This window comes from Tyto alba, unplaced genomic scaffold (assembly GCF_018691265.1).
Source record: "Tyto alba isolate M040663 unplaced genomic scaffold, T.alba_DEE_v4.0 Super-Scaffold_18, whole genome shotgun sequence".
Classification (NCBI taxonomy): domain Eukaryota; kingdom Metazoa; phylum Chordata; class Aves; order Strigiformes; family Tytonidae; genus Tyto; species Tyto alba.
The window spans coordinates 14469739-14487745 of NW_024881280.1; the positions used below are offsets into that span (position 1 = coordinate 14469739).

The 18007-nt window shown below is 35.7% G+C and overlaps 1 protein-coding gene across 1 annotated transcript in view; it reads left to right on the top strand.

Moving 5' to 3' along the window:
• The window catches only part of LOC104366366 (formin-1-like), a 49997-nt gene extending 33206 nt beyond the window's left edge, over positions 1-16791 (top strand). The window contains exon 6 of the mRNA XM_042790817.1: positions 16775-16791. The gene's annotated coding sequence lies outside the window, so the exon portion shown is untranslated. The remainder of the gene's footprint in view (positions 1-16774) is intronic.
• Positions 16792-18007: the final 1216 nt, after the last annotated feature.

The window sequence follows — 18007 nt, forward strand, 5'->3', positions numbered from 1 at the left end:
GCTCTGTCATCAGAGAGTTGCGTTCTCTTATGTGTAACTCATTGAAACTGATGTTAAATGTGCAAATGGGGCTGACAGCTGGGTGTTCCAGCAGAACAAATGAAAGGTTTCTTGGAATTCAGGTCTGCTTTAGCAGCTTTGGCTACCAAAACCAACATCTAATGATACCAATATTTAAAGTCATGGCTTTGAAAAGTCATGGAAATATTTCCACCCATCCTCTTGGTGATGCATTCATGAACCAGCTGTACAGCATACTGCTTTGCTTTCTTTCTCGGCAGTCAACCTTACTACATTCCCACAGCCCCTTTATCACTTTTGCTTTATTCATATTACATTTCTCCTTCATGTGACTTACGGTTCCCTACCTGTACCTTTTGAAAAAAGAAACCTCATCCTTTGCTTCTTCACCAGAAATTATCTCTGCCACCCATTTCAATACTCTGGGCAATTACCGGTAAGATCATTTCACAAACGAAAGGAAGGAATTCTGAAATACTGTTACCTCCTTATTCCACAAGATTTTTGGAATGGATGCAAAAGTGTGCAGAATGGAAAAAGCGGTTTTATATGCCCTAGGGTGTCTGAGGCACAGGCATAAAGCTGGCAAATCTGACCTGGAATGATCCACGCCTTTGTGCACTGGTGTAAATTAATTTTAGCATCTAACATTCATTTAGGTAACTGAATCCCAATAATGGTATTGTAAATGATGTGACAGCTTTTAATTGCATCAATGTTGTTAACTTTCATGAAGCTGAATTAATCAAAATTGAATTTATTCTTTCAGAAAAACAAAACCAAACAAAAAAACACATCTGAATTTTGGTCTACAGTCTCATCATACATTTTGGTATTTTGTAGTCTGTATTTGTTCATTGTTCTAAAAATTGAAGTCTTATTCAATTCTGCACGATTTCTTCTGGGAGCTAACTGTATTTCCATATTAAATTTCTAGTTAAGTATAATTTTGTTATTGTCTCTGTGTCAATATAGTAAGGCACTTCATTTGACTTTTAACCATGAAACTTAACAGACTGTGTTGGGATTTTCTGGAAAATTATTTTATGGTCCTCAGTCCACTGAAAAAGCATCTTCTTTTTCAATCCTAGTAGGAAATTTGATGAAGTGAAACTAAATGTACTTCTAGGTGACACAAGTGTAGGACTCAGGAGAACAAACCTTAGAGATCTTTGGCCAATGTGCAGAATTTGCATAGCAGGTTTACTGTTACAACAGAACTGTGAGCAACAGAAATAAAAGGAAGTTATGCCTCTCATTTGGTTCCTTTGGCATTTCCATGTTGAAGATGAAAGAACTTTAAAATATAAAGTATACCTGCTGTATGAATCAGAAATATGACCAATAGCATTTTGCTGTCACATTCTTAGAGTGGTATGCTTTAGCATGGCGTATGTTATCACTGTCCCTTGAAAGAGAAAACTACCCTTTTGAAGAACAGTACTGAATGCATGCTTAACTTGAAGCAAGACTGAGAGCAAGTATGTGCTCATGATCAATTTAAATAGGAATGCTTTCCAAAACAAAATTATATGTTAGGTGGCCAACAATTGCTATGTTGTAATTTTATTTTTAAAGTAAATGTAATACTGGCAGCCTTGAGGTTGCTGGATTGCAGTAATGACTGGTATTTATATCTGGTTCATTAGCATGCCAGTGAAAAATTTCATGTGACAAAAATCCATTTGGCTAATGAACCACCTTTTAATTAGACCTTGAATTTTCAAAAGAATACAGCTTATGTTTTTCCTCAGTAATGTAATATAACTGCATGGGACAGTTGCAAAAAATGAATTGAATGACAGAAATATTTTCAAGTGAATTAAGCAGACTGCTTGTTAGGTGCTTAGACATCTAAGGCTTTATTTTGCTTTGCCAGACCTGGCTGAGGCCAACAAAAAGGGCCTCAACAAAAAGGTTACATAATTAAAAGTGTTTTCTTCTGTTTCATAATAGAAGCCTTTGGGTTCTAGAAAGCCTTGATAAAGGTAAGGTACTTGTGGCTGCTTCTGGTGACTTATACAGTTATTTTGATGTGCAAGTGTTATTGATCATGCATGTAGTATATTGCAGATATCATTCAATCAGCCATACATTAAGCCTGAAAAAAAGTCCTTCCATAAAAGCACTTTCAAAAAAATAAAAAGCTGTCCCCACACTTGACTGATTTTAACATGTAGATGTGTCAGAGTTGAGACTGTGAAATGTTGCTTGTCATTTCAGATACTTCTTAAAATATAAATAAATACAGACTGTATTAAAAAAAAAAAAAATAGGCGGTAACTATTGATGTAAAGTTCTAGCTCTTTTTTTACATAATTTCTGATCAGTAGTTTTAAGATTGCTATAATTAGCCAGTGTGTTATTGAATCTTACTGTAAAACAAAGGAAATGAGTGGTGTTGAGAGGTAGCTATTCTAGAATAGCATATTCCCTCATGACGTCTGAAACCTTCTCCATTGTACTGTTCTCCTTTCATTCCCCTCTTTTTCACTATTCCAACATTTCCTCCAGTCCTAGTCAGTCTTCATCACAAACTATAAAATCAATGTTGTTGTGCCTGAGGATGCATATCCTGGTATCCTACCTGATGTCTCTTGGGGGGCAGGAATACTGCTCTAGCCAATGCATCTCTTATCATGCTATTTAGGCAGAAGTGCCATGAAGAACTGGAGAAAGCACTTACAGAGCAGTAAAAAGGCAGGTGAAATTCAAGGAAATGTGTTTCAAAGCACACAAAAATTTGTCATGTGAGGAATAATGAAAAAATCTCTTCAGCCTGGGGAATAAAAAAGATAACTGACAGGATGTATTATATTGTAAAACTGTGAGTGGCTGGAGAGGTTGGACATGGCTGGATTTTTTGCTCTCTCTCCAGTACACCAACTGAAGTGCACCAAAGTGTGTTTGTAGGAGCCAGGTTCAGAAGAAACAAAAGGACATAGTCCTTCACACAGTGTGTGGCAAAGTGTTCCACAGCTCAGCTAAAGGATACTGCAGAGCCCAACATTTCCATCAGTGTAGGGGACAGCAAGAGTAGAAGTCTGCTGAGATTTACTGAACAGCTTGCACAAAACCAGCTGGCTGAGTTGTACCTGGTGTATCATATGTGCTTGCATGTTCTTATACACTTCCTTATGCATAGAGCTCTGTCAGGTGTAGGATACTGAGCTAGTCGGACTCATGTTCTTTTTCTTTTTGATTTTTTTTTGTCTGATACTGTAAAAAAGAAAAAAAAATGTATTCCCAGTTAATAACACTGCCTACACTGATGTTATCCACTGTCTTGTTGAAGTGATCTAGTACTGTTTAAGAATGTTTTGCATTCTGCCCTTAATCTGAAAAGATTTCTGTTTCTCAGAAAGGCAATCAGTTCCCAGAAATGCTGTTAGGGATAAAAAAAAAAGTAATGCTGGTCAAATTATTTTGGCAGATTATTTAATTTCATGTAGTTATTTCATTTTACAGTTTTACAACTGATCCTGGGGAGAAAGGAAAGGAAAGGAAAAAGCTGAGGCAGTATAGATTACTGAACATTTTACTCACTTTAAGTTGTTTTATATTGGACTGTTCTAATACCAGTCAATATACAGAATTGAAAACTTTCCCTTGCTGAGAAGCAACACTTATTTTTAAGGAAGTATGTATAGCTTTCTTATCATATAGATCAGAAGTAGTTTATAACTGGTTTCTAAAGGTTTTTTTCATACTAATGAACAGATGATATCTCTTTTTAATGCCTGGCTAGATGATCATGTTTCATCTACAATGGACTTGAGACGAGTCTAGAAAAGCTCTGATATTACAAGTATGTTTGCAGGTAAGAATTTCAATCCTGTGACAGGTCAGGTAGAAATAAAGGGAAGAATTATTGGCTTTAGTACATTGTGCTATGGTCAGGAACAACTTTATTTTACATAATTTTGTCAATTTTTGTTTCAGTTAATGAGTTATGGTATGTGACATCATATTACACCCACCTACTTCCTGAGTTCTGTACCAATTGTCTAGCTTGCAGGAGGAAAATGTGATTAATAGTATTCTCTGAATACTCAATGTTCAGAAACATTAAATGAAGCTCCACTGCTCTAGTTATAACAGGTGAATATATGTGTTTGCTGCATCTTGACACTCAATCAATATTGACCTGATAGGTCACTCATGCACCAAAATGTTGACAGTAGAATGAATATGGTAACTGTACAGCATCTTGTCTGAATGCAGAATTTTCAGCTTCAGCTAGCAACTATTTTTAACAGTTGAAGAGAAGCCATTCATGGATACCACTATACATTAATCTTGAGCTCACAGATGTTATTCATGTAGAGTACATCTTGTTACATGTTTTCAAAAAAAAAAAAAAAATGCCAGGAAAAGATTAAATGTAAGGAAATAGTTTGAACCTGAATTTATTCAAAGAAAGCTAAAATATTTTAAGCAATTTATTATCATTTCCACACCTTCATGTTTTCACAAGTGGAGGTATCTAAGCAGGTGGCATAATTTGTTTTCAGAAGTATTCTTCACCTATAGCTTCTTGTGGACTCTATGAAAGCAGGGAATATTCTACAGCTGTGAAAATGGAAAAAAATAATGTCCACTGATTGTGTGTAATGATTAAGTCAGAAATGGCACCAAAGAAAAGGAATAGATAAATGAACTATTTTTCTGGAAATTAATTGAGAAAGAAGACAGCCTATGATTTGTTTTTTAACTACTTCAGTCTCATGTTTAATACAGCCAGCTCATGATTAGCTGAGGCAGGTGGGGCTTTGGAATGCCTTAGATAAAATAGAAGCATGGATATTAATAAAATAATGTAAAATAGGCCGTTCAGTATTTACCATTTAACTTTAGTGGAAAGAAGAATGCAAAAGAGTGTCGGTGACACAGCTCAGCTTCTCATACAAGTGCTGGCTGAAACTGAGAAAAACACATCTCAGTGCTCTGTGAACAGAGCTATACTGCTTTCCTGACATTTTGGATTAATTGAAGCCCATTTGTGAATTATGGTCTGCCACAGGAAAGACAATCCACATGTTTAATCGAGAGTTGATTGCGAGCATATCCAAAATTTGTATCCTATCCAGAAACTTTGTCATTGGTGATGGGACTTGAACATAAGTGAAAACTCAATTCAGAGGATTTGCAGGACTGGTGATCAGTTAGTTCCCTTTGCTCAGTCATCCGATTTTCCTAAGACTGCAAAAGTCAGTATAGGTCTGTCTGTGCCTATAAGTTTATTTGATAGTGTTTCCAACATCACAATGATAAGACTTAACATGGCATTGCTTTGGAATTTCCATAGGCTCATGATGCACTAAAAAGCCAATCAGATACCTGCATTGAAAAAAAAGTCAGCTGAATCTTTTGAAAGTTTATATGATGCAGACCAACTTAGGTTCCTCGTGACTCCGTCAACAGTGACACTGGGTGTACTTAGGCCAGATTTACAAGAGTGTGAACCAAAGTAATATCTTTCTATTAGCTACTGCCTTTGCGCTGAGATGTCACTACTGAGAATCTGACCATTGCAGAGAGATTCAGTGCTTGCTTTCTGTTCCTGCCTTGAATAAGCAGAAAAATTATGTATCAGTTGTCAGAGGACATGTGAAATAGTATAGCTGTAGATCTTTGGGAGGCAAAATATGAAATAATTTTCAGTGTCAGACTGGCTTGTCTGCTTCTTTTATAATTAGATGCAAATATTAATGTGGCTGCTTTGCAGAAGAGGATAGATTCCTTAACGACTCTGAACTGTATGATCCTACAGTCACAAAAATGCATTTTTACTAGTCTTGAACACAATTTTTCACATATTAATTTATTACATTTTGACTTATATTGAGTGATAAGTGACAAGCTTGTCTTTTCACTTGCACACATTCATTACTCCCATGGTTAAATGTGTTGATGGGCAAATTGTTGATATCAAGATTATTTTTTATTGCTTATATCCTAAGGAACCTGCCCTCCCAGATAAGTACAGCTGTTCAAGCCATTTGATTATATACTTTGCCAAGAAAATCTTTCTGAGTGGTACTTGTGGTTGTTGCAGTACACTAAAATCTTCTTAATTGGAATCCTTTCACAGTCTGTTTCTTCTCCTAAATCTCCATCACCTTTCTCTCTCACTGTCTTTTGTCTCCTAGATCCCCCTCTCCTTCTTCCTCTCATCTTAATGCTTGACCTTGGGCAACTTTCAGCCAACTGCTTCATTTATTACTTCCTCTGCTTTGTCTCTCTGTTTGGCATCTTGACTGGCTCAAACATGGTCGCTGTTCCATTTCTTTCTGCCTTCTGTTCACTCATGTCTCTCACTCCTTGTACCTCAGGTATTTTGAGAAGTTTCACTATTTGTTTGGAGAGAAATAGTGTAGGTCCTTCCCCATTAAAAATATATTATTATTCTCTGTCTCTTTCAGTCAGTAGCTAAGACTGACCTGCGTTATGTTGTTTGAAATATATTGCCTCTTTCTTTTTTAAAACTCTCAGTTCTAATGTACTGTTATTTTGTTTGTTTAGCATTAAGCGCACTGCTGTGCACAAAATTTTAGTTGATTCTATAGGTTAAATCCTTCCACCCATAAGAGTCTGGCATAGCTGTATGTTCTAAGTTAGAGGATTAGGACATACAAAGTTAGATCTTAAAAAAAAAAAGAAAAAAGAAAAAAGAAAAAAAGTAATGCTTAAATCCTGCAAAATTTTTTTCACCAACATTTCTCTGATTTGGCAGTTCCTATGTCAATTTTTATTTTGTTTTAAAATATTTAATAGCGAACAGAAGCATTTCATTATTATAATGAATTCTATGTCTTTCGTCATTGGACAATATCTCTTACCACTTTCCAGGAAAACATCAATCTAAAATGCACTACATTTAGTACCTTTTAATTTCTTCTAGGTTATTGTGCACTGATCATTGCTTATGGGAATATATACTGAGGACCATATCTGTAAGTTATTAGATAGCATTCCTGCAGATGTGAATTTGGGACTGTCTGCAGTAGGGATAGGACAGATTATACACTGGGATGAAGGCATGTAAGATGATAGTTTGCTATTTAATAAATATTAAGTATTGTTATAGACTATAGTTGTAGCTGTTACTACTGCCTGTCACTTATGCTTTCAGTTCTTATTAATTCATCAAACTTTAACAATTTCTGATAAAATTATACATCTTGTGTCTTAAATTGACATTTTTAAAATGTCAGCTGATATTGTTTGCTGACTTCTGAGAAACAGGTTGGAGAAAAATGTTGTTTGACAACAAAAAAAAAATGTTATATTAAAAAATTATTTGAAGGAAGCTATTAAATTTTTCTGGAAGATAATTTTTTGTTAGGAATATATTTTTATGTTTCCATCAAATGTGGCTAAATAACAGGACTTCAAAAAGAAAAATCATTTGCACTTGTCATTTGAGTCTTATTCTTAGCATTTTTTGCAAAAAAAATACATCTGCAGGGCTGTGCTCCATCTGACCTGTGCTGTTGCTTCCCACCACCACACCCCTGGGCAGTGGACAAGAAGCTGTGACCTTGCTTTAAATGAAAGACAAGAGCTGGTGGATAAATAAGGAAAGGTAACCAAGAAAAGGAGCCAGTGCTCAAGCTCATTCTTGAATTAACAGTTTGGCACTTAACTCCCAGAGGATGGACAGACACCGTGTAACAGTGCAGAAATATCCAACTGGTGTGGAGTTCAACTGGTGCACCTGCATGTCATAGTCCAGTCAGGAAGATATACTAATTTATGTCTGAAGCTACTATAGCTATATACTATAGGTATGTAGTACGGTACAGCTATGCAGGGCTTGTTAAATTTAATGCAGGGCTGCAGTGAATAGCTGTACAAGCAGTACTATTTGTTAGTACTATTAGCTATTAGATTAGTAGTTTTGATGCCACTGGCTTGGACATCCTTCCAGTTGGATGTAGAAAATTACTGTAACGAAAATTTTGTGGGATCTTACAGAAAAAAACAATCTCACAGATCTGTGTAAGGGGATTCTGCCCACGCACAGCATGTTGGCACTCTCACTCGAGACAATGTGTATGTTAAAGCAATCTGGCCAGCATTGCTAATGAGGTTATAGAGAACAAAAGACACCAGCTGTCATATCCTCACTACATCTCTTGGGTTCTTATAGACTGGTGACAAGGCTGGAAGTTTTATCCCCTAAGGATAAAGAAGATTTTCTTTTTCCCCTAAGAATCAACAGTTAGTATGGTGTGATCCTTTCACCATGAAATCTTGTGTATTTTGTCTGTTGTGAATGTTAAACAACATTGCTGTCCACTGTCTTTGTTTCCTGATTTTCAGTATTTTTTGGGCTATCACGTGTCTTTCTGTTGGGTAACGGGCAAAAGAATATCAGATGCAATGCCATAATATTCCAGGAGGAGGAGGAACAGCGCAGGCTGTGCAGTGTAACGCTCTTACCATCTTCCTATTATCAGAGTGCAGTTTTCCACTGATGAATCATATGTACCATGGTCTAGATATAAATAACACACTCAGTGTTAATTAGTTTTGCAGCTATCAGCAGTGTCCCTGGTTATCTATACAGCCTATTCTTTTTAATTGTTGCTTCCAGTGCTTTTGCACATTTCTATCCATACTTCATTAATTCAAGTCTTAATACTTGTTCTAAAAATCTTTATATAATAATATACGTGCAATGAAGTGACCTAAGAGACCTCTGCAAATAGATTCATCAATGATAGAGCTTATTTTAGCAGTTTGCAATATTTTTAAGGGCATTGTAAAAGATGTCGATTATTTAAAATCGATCTTATTACATATGTTATGCTTTTTCACTTATCTATTGCCCAAACCAAATGTTGTCTGTGGTGACTTTGTCTTTCTGACAGTCAACAGAAGAGTGAGAGCCGGTGGGTAAGGGGAAATACTCTAAAAAGCACATGAGAAAAGTAATATGACACTTTAAGTCATTAAATAGCTTATTAAATTTACTTAACCTGCTGATGTTGTGGTCAAGGACTCTGGTAGCCTCTGTTCCTCACTTGCTGCCTAAAGATGTTAGCTTTCAGCTGTGTAGATTTTTGTCTGGATTTTCTATATACTTTTTTATTCTCCTTATTACACTAGCTACAGGCTTCTAACTTTTTCAAAGACTATTGCTTGCAAGGTCAAAACTTGCTAAACAAAATAAGGAATAGAGAATTTAAACGTCATTCTCCTCCTCCACATTCTTTTAGCTCACTGGCAAAGGCCACAGATCAGAAAACTAGTTGTAAAAAGACACAGTGAAACATTCCCCAAGTAGTAGATAGCAATTACAGTATTAGGAATGCTTCAGATTTTGGTAGTTGTTTTGAGTGTAATCTATAACAAATAAGGTATGTACTATGGCTTTATAGAAATTACTTCAGATAATGAAAGAAACAGTTGTGAACAGGTTTTGGAAAATTATTATTACCTATTTTAGAACCTCACAAGATATTTAGCATATGTTTAATACCAAAAGCATATGTGAATTGTCAGATATTTCAAAGCTTTGTGTAGTATGTAATTTTTGTATGTCCACAAATTGCTAACTTGGTAAATGTTGTATACTTAATGTATGTTGATTGGATATTTTACTAGATTACTTTGGGTATTATTCCAATTTGGAAGTTACTGTGAGCACTGAAATTTTTTGACATGAAAATGAGCCTTTCTCTAAAAGTTCCTGGCATTGCGGCTTGGAACCTTGGCCTGAACACTGATTGTGGGGTTTGGCTGTGGACACATGAAATTCCTTTGAGAGTAGTAAGAGATTCAGAATTTTCACCAAAGTGCCAACTGTTTCCTGTGTTATGTCCTCGTGGGATTTTTTGTATCTTTGTTTCTTTGCTTATAAGGACAAATGTGGACACTTTGAGACCATCCTGCTTGCATCTGAAAGCAAGATTTGGCTAGAAAGTGACAAGGCAGGTCCTGCTCATTATTTGTTCAGTGTAACTAAACTGGTTAAATTTGAGTACGTGCTCAAGTAGTATGCTGAATGGGGACAAGGGATTCAGTGGCTTGCAGGACTGTATCTGAATTCAGCAAATACATTCTGTACCTGTTACTAGAGTTCCTATTCCTCAGGTTTCTTGAGCACTTTTTGGATGATTGCACAGCATTGAAACTTGAATATAGTTCTCTCATCTTTCTGCTCATGGTTTTGCTCTTTCCCCTGCCTCCACCCACCCCCAATCCAAATTGTACTAGTTCTTTTACACTAAGTTAGTGATGAGTATTCTCATTTTACTATTAGGGTTTGCTTTATTAGGGGTTGGGGAATTTTTGTCTAGAATAAATAAACTGAGGTGGAGGAAAAAAGTATAAAGTATATAAATTACTGTAAATGTAAACCCTTAATAAAAAAAAAAATCAAATTCACTGTCAACAGTCTAAATGGAAAGTTATTTTAATACAAAAACATGAAATGTATACAAGTAATTTATAGGATTTGATAGACCTCTTTCTTAGGTTTGTGACCATTCTAAAGCATTTTTTGAAAAGCTTTGAGTTGTATCACATGCTCTTCCAGTTAATACACTCTGCATTGAGAAGTTGCACAAATGTTTTTCATATGAAAATAAATATTTTGGATTTCCTCCACATTCCTATGTTTTGTGGTTGTACACTCAAATTTTCTAGGACAGAGAGATTTATCTTCACTGGTTTTTGTTGTTCTTTTTTTAATATTAGAGGTTCATGTCAAGTCTATGTGCAATTTATCTCCTCCTGTGGGAAGATACGCTAATCTTTATTTGCTAGTTAGGGGGGACATCTAAATTTTACTTGGTAATAGGTTTCTGTGTTAATAATTGGATGGATTTTAAGCCACTTAAACATTTTTCTCCATTATTAGCAGGACTGTTGTATTTACTGTTTGCTGGGAGAAATAGGACTCAGTCAAAAGACAGTAAATTGTTAATTGTTTTGGATATTGATACTCCAGGGGCTTCTAGCTCTCTGAGCATACAAGGACCCCAATGATCCACTGTCACTGAAGGGTGTTGCTGCTCCAGGGCTTTGTTCCTACACTCACCACTTTTAGGGATTTGATTTTAAAATTTAACTCAGTACTGTGTATTCAATCTTCTTTGTTAGAACAGTATAGCAAGCAGCAGGACTAACAATTGCTTTTTAAAATCCACAATTTGTCATCATGGAAAAAAAAAATCATTAAATGTACTGTGGAAACATAGGCAATCTTCAGCAAGGATTTTGCTAAACCATTTATAGCACGAATCACCTCATGCTCCAAAAGAGATTAAATAGAAATATAGGAAATAGGGAGGAAGATGGCAAAAAGCCGCATATGTCTTCATTCCCAAAGATAGCATTTAGCATCTTTTCCTAGTTTCTCTAATCTAGCATCTTTTTCCAGTTTCTCTAGTCTTGCACTTAACTACAGCTTTTCTTAATGTGAAGAGGACTTATTAGTCTACCTAGTGCACAATGTTCACATTTTTTTTATGCAGAAAACTACATACTCCTTTACATTCTATCCAATACAATAGAAAGAACAGTATTATATATACTAAGACTTCTTTTCAGTCTTCTCTCGAGTCTCTAGCAGAGCAAATAGGTTCCTTCTCTTTGCTTCCTTCCCATAAAGGAAATCTGGAAAATGAAAAGGAGGAGGGCTCCACATAGGTTTTTTAATTCCCTTTCACTTTTACTTATATTTTTCCCTACTTATTCATATGTCTTCAACTCCAAAACAGAGTTTAATGCCAGAAAAGCAGATCTTATTGTCCTCTGTGTCAGCTACATACATGGGAATATTGGGTGCAAAATTTATATGTTTATGCAGAATTAATGTCTTTATGTACTAACAGATCTGAGATACCACAGATGGCATGTGCATGAAACTGTGCAATATCTTCTACCTACAGGATCTGAAACTGCTGAGACTTCTTCCAATGCTATTTTAAAATGGATATTTATCAAATTGGTGACTGTAGCAACAAAAAGAAAAGAGAAATTTTAAACAGGAAAAATCAGGAAGCAAAAGGTCAGACAAGAGGGATGCATCCTAAAACTTGAGGTACACAGAGCAAAAAATAGTTTTGGTAGGATCTGCATATTTTGTATTTCCACGTTTTTACAAAATATGTCGACTTTTCATCTGAGGTTGTCCTTGCATTCCACCAGTCCTTTCAGTAACATTGGTCAAGCTTAATCTATTTGGGCAAGGAAGTATACCAAAGACTGTTTAATGTGCCGGGACTTGCTGATGTAAGATCTTGCAACACCTCATTCCCTACAGTAATAGCAATGTCTTCAATTAGTAATACCATAAGTGTTCTAAATGTATCTCTGATATTTAGGGTGTTCAGCTCTGCTGTCAAAACAGTGCCTTTAAATAAGCAGCTTTGCCATGTAGACTGTTTCAGTTTTGTGGTCCGCTCGCTGAATAAATCTACTTGGTTATTTATTTTGTTTGTTTCTAAAATTTAAGGCCCCCAAAACCTTAAAGGTTCACCAAACTTGGCATTCTAAGACTCATTCACAAATAGTGTACATAGAATTAAATTTTATTTTATTTACCTTCTTTTCACTCCTTCAAGAGGCTAGCAGTGAACACAAGAATTGAATTAACATAAGGTTTTCTTTATTCATGCTTCACTTACAAGAGTGTTTATAACATTTAATCAAATAGGCAATAGGATTGTACATTACATAGGAATCACCATACAAAAAGAGTAACCATTTTAATTTTATCATGTGTGGTATAACAAAGCAATCTAGAAAGAATGGAATGCAATTAAAAGATTAATATAAAGAATGACCAGTGATCAGGAAACAAAGCTAAAAGGACAGTGTAAACATTGGTCTCCGACTTAAATGTATGGTGGTTAGGCAAACCATATTTCCACAGGGAATGGATATTCTGACTCATCCCAATTCCTTGGACTAACAAAAAAAAAGTTGTTTTGTTTTTTTTTTTTCAAGACAGCTGAGAAAGTACAAACAGGCTTTCTATAGAGAGAGACTGCCCAGAGAAGACCTACTGTGTCCTGTAGAAACCATAGAACTGTGGATTCCACAATCGTAACTTAATAGAAGTATATTACATATTATCTAATATGCCTGTTTGCTAATTTAAGAGATGGTATTTAAAAGACTTTGTATAACAAGAATGTGTCCTTTGTACAAAAAAAAAAAAAGGTGTAATTACCTTATAATTATGTAGGTTCAGCATAGGACTAGCGGATTTAGGAGATCCTGGATGTACTACTATTTATTATCACAGTCTGGTGATAGGACCATGTCTGTATCCCTGAGGTTTCAGTGTGTCTTCTATCTTACCTGTAAATTTGACAAGATAAAAAAGTTGTTTACTTACATGCACAAAGTCTACAAGGTAAAAATTGCCAAGGAAGCATTAAGTACTCAGTCTTCCTGCATTTACTTTGCTCTGTCTTCCATTCCCTTGGGACAATAGGTGGCAGCAAATCTGTATTTGGGCAGTCTTCTTTCTACATGCAGTGTTTGTAAGAGGCACTACCTAGTTGGTATAAACTAAAAACCTGGGAGACAGTTTGAGTAGCAATTGGACTGTCTTGGAAGCCTTTTTTTTCAGAGGAAAAAAAAAAAACAAAAACAAAAACAAAAATGATGTTGTCAAATCAGGTAAATTGGCTGAAGGATAAGCATATGCATTTTAAAACTTCCTGAATTTAGCCTATGATTGAATGGATATATACATGTGTTTGCATATACGTCCATATAATACATATGACCTTTTTTTTTTTAAACATGCACTCAGATATTTTAAAACATTCATTATAAATTTATATAGCAAATAAACCTAATTTAACCACAGTCTCTGAAATTATAGAAACAATCTCATTTTTCTCTTGGTGGATTACAGTGGGTTGCCAATTTGAAGAAAATAAATGTTTCTTGGATAAGTGTAAGTAGCAGTAAAATCCATCTGTCAGAGCTGACAGAATGGTGAACTTGAGGGAAAAATATGGCCAAGTATTTAAGAATTTGCTTAAAATAGAATAGTTAGAGAGATGGTTAAAGTTCTCCTTTTCTATTCCACTATCTGATGAGACAGATGGGTCCCTTAGCATACAAGTGGTTGTATGCTGACAGTGTGTACCGGTGAGAGCTGGCTCAGGGAAGAATGGGGTCATCAGCTATCAGGGTAAACCCATAGATAACAGAACATTAAGTAATAATTGGAATAGAGTGTGGAGAATAGAGGCCTGGTAACAGACTTGGGAGCAGTCTGCCAACAGCAAAAATATCATAAATTAATATGATGATGCATGAAATTAAATTTGGTCAAAAACTGAAGCTCTGTAGCTGGGGGAGGTACTAATTTTTCTAGTAGCCCAGAAAGCATTTGGCAAGTTGACTGTTCTTAGCTGTGCCACAGTTAATTATGGGAAATACCAGCTGTTGCAAGGAGGAATTCTGAATGTGGCCTCTTGCTACAGCTCTGTATCACTTATGAAGCAATGAAAATCATTGGAGTAACCACATTATGGGTAAAATTCACTGCTACATAGGAATTTTCTCTTTAGCAGTAGCTGACCTAGAATAAACGTTTTGAAACAGAGGGGAAATAGATAAAAATAATTAATTCAAACTCACTGCAGAATGCAACTGGAGTCAAATTTTGAAGTATTGGGGTGGGCAACCAGTGAATAGGTAATTACAAAATGAAAAATAATTCCCCAAAAGCATTGAATTAGAAATGGTAGTTTCCTTTTTTTACTATGTATATTTGTGTTTTAATGCTGGTGTAATGCTACATAGTTTTATAGAAGCATGTATGGTTTTTATAGGTTATATGACAAGATTCCAATTTTTTTGCAATGTAAAGTCAGTAGCTACCCACAAAAACTGTAGCATTGTTATGTGACAGAAATCAGGAGAAAGGCTAAAAGCTGGCACTACAGGTTTGCTAGCATGATACAAATAATGTCCAATTACCTTAAAAATGCTGATTTTTACTTTTTCCTCTGCAGTCACCTGGAACTTTATATTTCCCACTTCATAATTGTGTAGGGTGGCCAGAGGTAACTGGACTAACTGTATGGAGCAATAAAGATGAGGTCAAAATTCAACTGATACATTGTATTCAGTTTACACTACAAAGCATAATATTTGTATTTCTGAGCTTACAGTTTTCTAAATATCAGAATGACTTACATAATGATGTAAGGGCCAACAAGAATAGTTTATCAAATGTGTAAAAATATACAGAAAAGCAATGATTCAGAAAGTCAGAAAACAAGTCTCTCTTTAGATACTTGATCTTAAAGATGGCACATCTGGGCTTCAGTATGTCCTAAAATATGCTGTCTTGTGTTTGAATATCTTAATACAGTTTCTATGTTATATGCAGTGCATAATTCCAAAAAGTGTAAGGTGTGTGTAACACTCTTTTTGCACAAATGCTGTCTTTTGATAGGATCTAATTTTTGAGATTTTGTGTCAATAAGAAAGATGAGATTATTTACACAATAATAACTGATTTGTACTTTGGATTATTGGCCATTTTACTAAGTATTTTACTTTACTATGCCTATTGAAACAGTGTGGCACCTAAATTATTGGGAACTATAAACTTTCAGAAAGTTTGAAAATCAGCCTATATTTAAGCAAACAGGCTTACAGATTCTGATCCTAGTGCCTCTTTTTAGTGTGGTCTTCTAAGATTAGGGAAACTGCAAAAAATTAAAAATAAATTACAAAACTGTAAGTGCAGTTGCTTGTATAATGCTAAGTTACCATATGTAGCAGCCAGGAATTGTGCTAGTATATGAATTTTCCACTAGAATGTGTCAAGATGGATGTGTCTGTGTGTATGAAAGAGGGTATATATTCTAGGGAATATAAAAAGAGATGTGTATATCCTATATTATGTCAGATACTACACTTCAGAGAACACACTGACTTTGTGGACTTCATTGGTTTTCTCGTTGCTAAATTAGGGGCTATCATGTAGAAAAAATGCTTATTACTGTTTTCGGGGACTAATAACCCGAGATGCAAACAGGAGGGAGGGTGCTGGGTGGTTGTAGTACAAGACATAGAGGTCTGCACTCTCCACTGTCAGGTTTTGCTCTTACCTCTCCCGCTAAATTTATGCCTGCTTGTAATTAAACCATTCCAAAATGAGATTGATACTATATTTGAAGCTACTGGGGCAAGGTTAAGTATCACTTCTGATTGAAAGACTCCGCTTTTTATGCATTTGGTGTAAGGGACTAATGTGGATTGATGCAGTGTCCACTAAGGCTGTGTTTAGCCAATGTCAAAAAAGTTAGTCTAATCAGTCTGTAGAGCTTCCTTAAATTAGTTTTATACTTCACAGCCACCTCTGAAAAATGTGCAAGTAACAAGCACATTCAGGAGAGCAAGTAAGAGTGAGTAAGAGTGCCTTGGCAGAGGAGGTGAAAACTCAAGAAACATACATACAGTGTGTGTCTGTGTATGGAGAAAAGACAAGTGGCTCACTTTTTCTGCTAGATCTGTTCCACAAAATTTACTTAAAAAAGCATTTTTGATAAGTGAAACCAAAGCATGTATCCATTTATGCCATTCTCTTTTGTTTTAAACAAACAAGAGAACTGTAAGTGCAAGTGTTGGTAGTGTTTACCAGAATTTCAAAACGATATAGAACTTTCTATATGCAGGGATTATATGCAGATGCATACAACTACTTCATTTCATTTAATTTAATTTCGTTTCATTTCATTTCACTTAAATGTTCCAGCAGAGTCTGCTTTGAAGGATGACTTCACTGAACGACTGACTAATTTGGATGTGGCAAACAGAGACGAAGATACCTGGGGCTTGGATTTCAGACTGGGGCACTCGAACACATTTTCTCATTCAATTGAGAAAGAGAAGATCAACAGAAATGTGATGCATTTGAGCCTGGAACTGAATGTGAGTAGGAATCTATTCATGCTATATTGGGTTTCAACAAGCATTTATTATATACAATTACATCTCTGGTATGCATTTATTTCTGGTATGTCTAAAACCATGTTCAAAAATATCTGACAAAGTGAAAAGTTTTGGACGGGATACAGTTTTGCAGACAGTTTGTGAGTCCATATGCCTGTGTACAGCTAAGCCTGAGAGCAACACATACAGAAAAATTTTAGAATTCTATAAATAGGTTAAGATACATGATGTGTCATTTCTAAAATCATGATGGGTGTTTTGTTTAAATGATCTGTTTTCCTGGAGATGGATTGCAGGAGCTAGCAACTAAGAGATGACAAGGATAAGAGTAAGTACCAGGAAGATTCAAGTCAGCAACCAGTGTGTGTGCGCATGTGTGGGAGTGTGTGCGCCTGTGCGCGTGTGCACAGCCCGGGACTGCTGGGAGCCATGCTGCCGCTTCTCATGGTTTTGAAGCAGCTGAACTGGCACTGGAGTCAGACTGGCCATGAATTTGACAGGAAAAGTTTCTAAACTTCCTGGGATATAAGACACTGCAGCTTCAGATGACAACCTGAGTTGATCACAGTGTGAGACACTTGTCAACACAGCCCAGCCTAATCTAGCTGGAAATACCCATGTGCTCCCAGAGTAAGCAGTAACCAGCCTATAGGTAGACATGTTTTGGCAGTAGTTTTCAAGCTGGAGGGAGAAGGGAACAGAATGTAGTAAAAGAGGAAATAAACATGGAAAGGGTGGAATGGTTAAAAGAAAATGTGTTAAACACTAGACTGCACAATAGCTTGTGGTAAGAAACACCGACACAAATTTGTGTAACAGTGACATCTATTGGTAGAAGTACCAGAATTGACTTAGAAGTACATTTAAAGTGCTTTTAATGATACTTACAGTAGTTATTCTCATGAGCTTGTTGTAGAATTGACTTCTTGTCCTAACCTTCTTTTCCTAAAATAATTAATTAGAATGGTGTTGTAGTGCTGTGAAGGTACAGGTTTATCCTTGTAATAAATTGTTGAGGTGAAAACAACTAACTGGA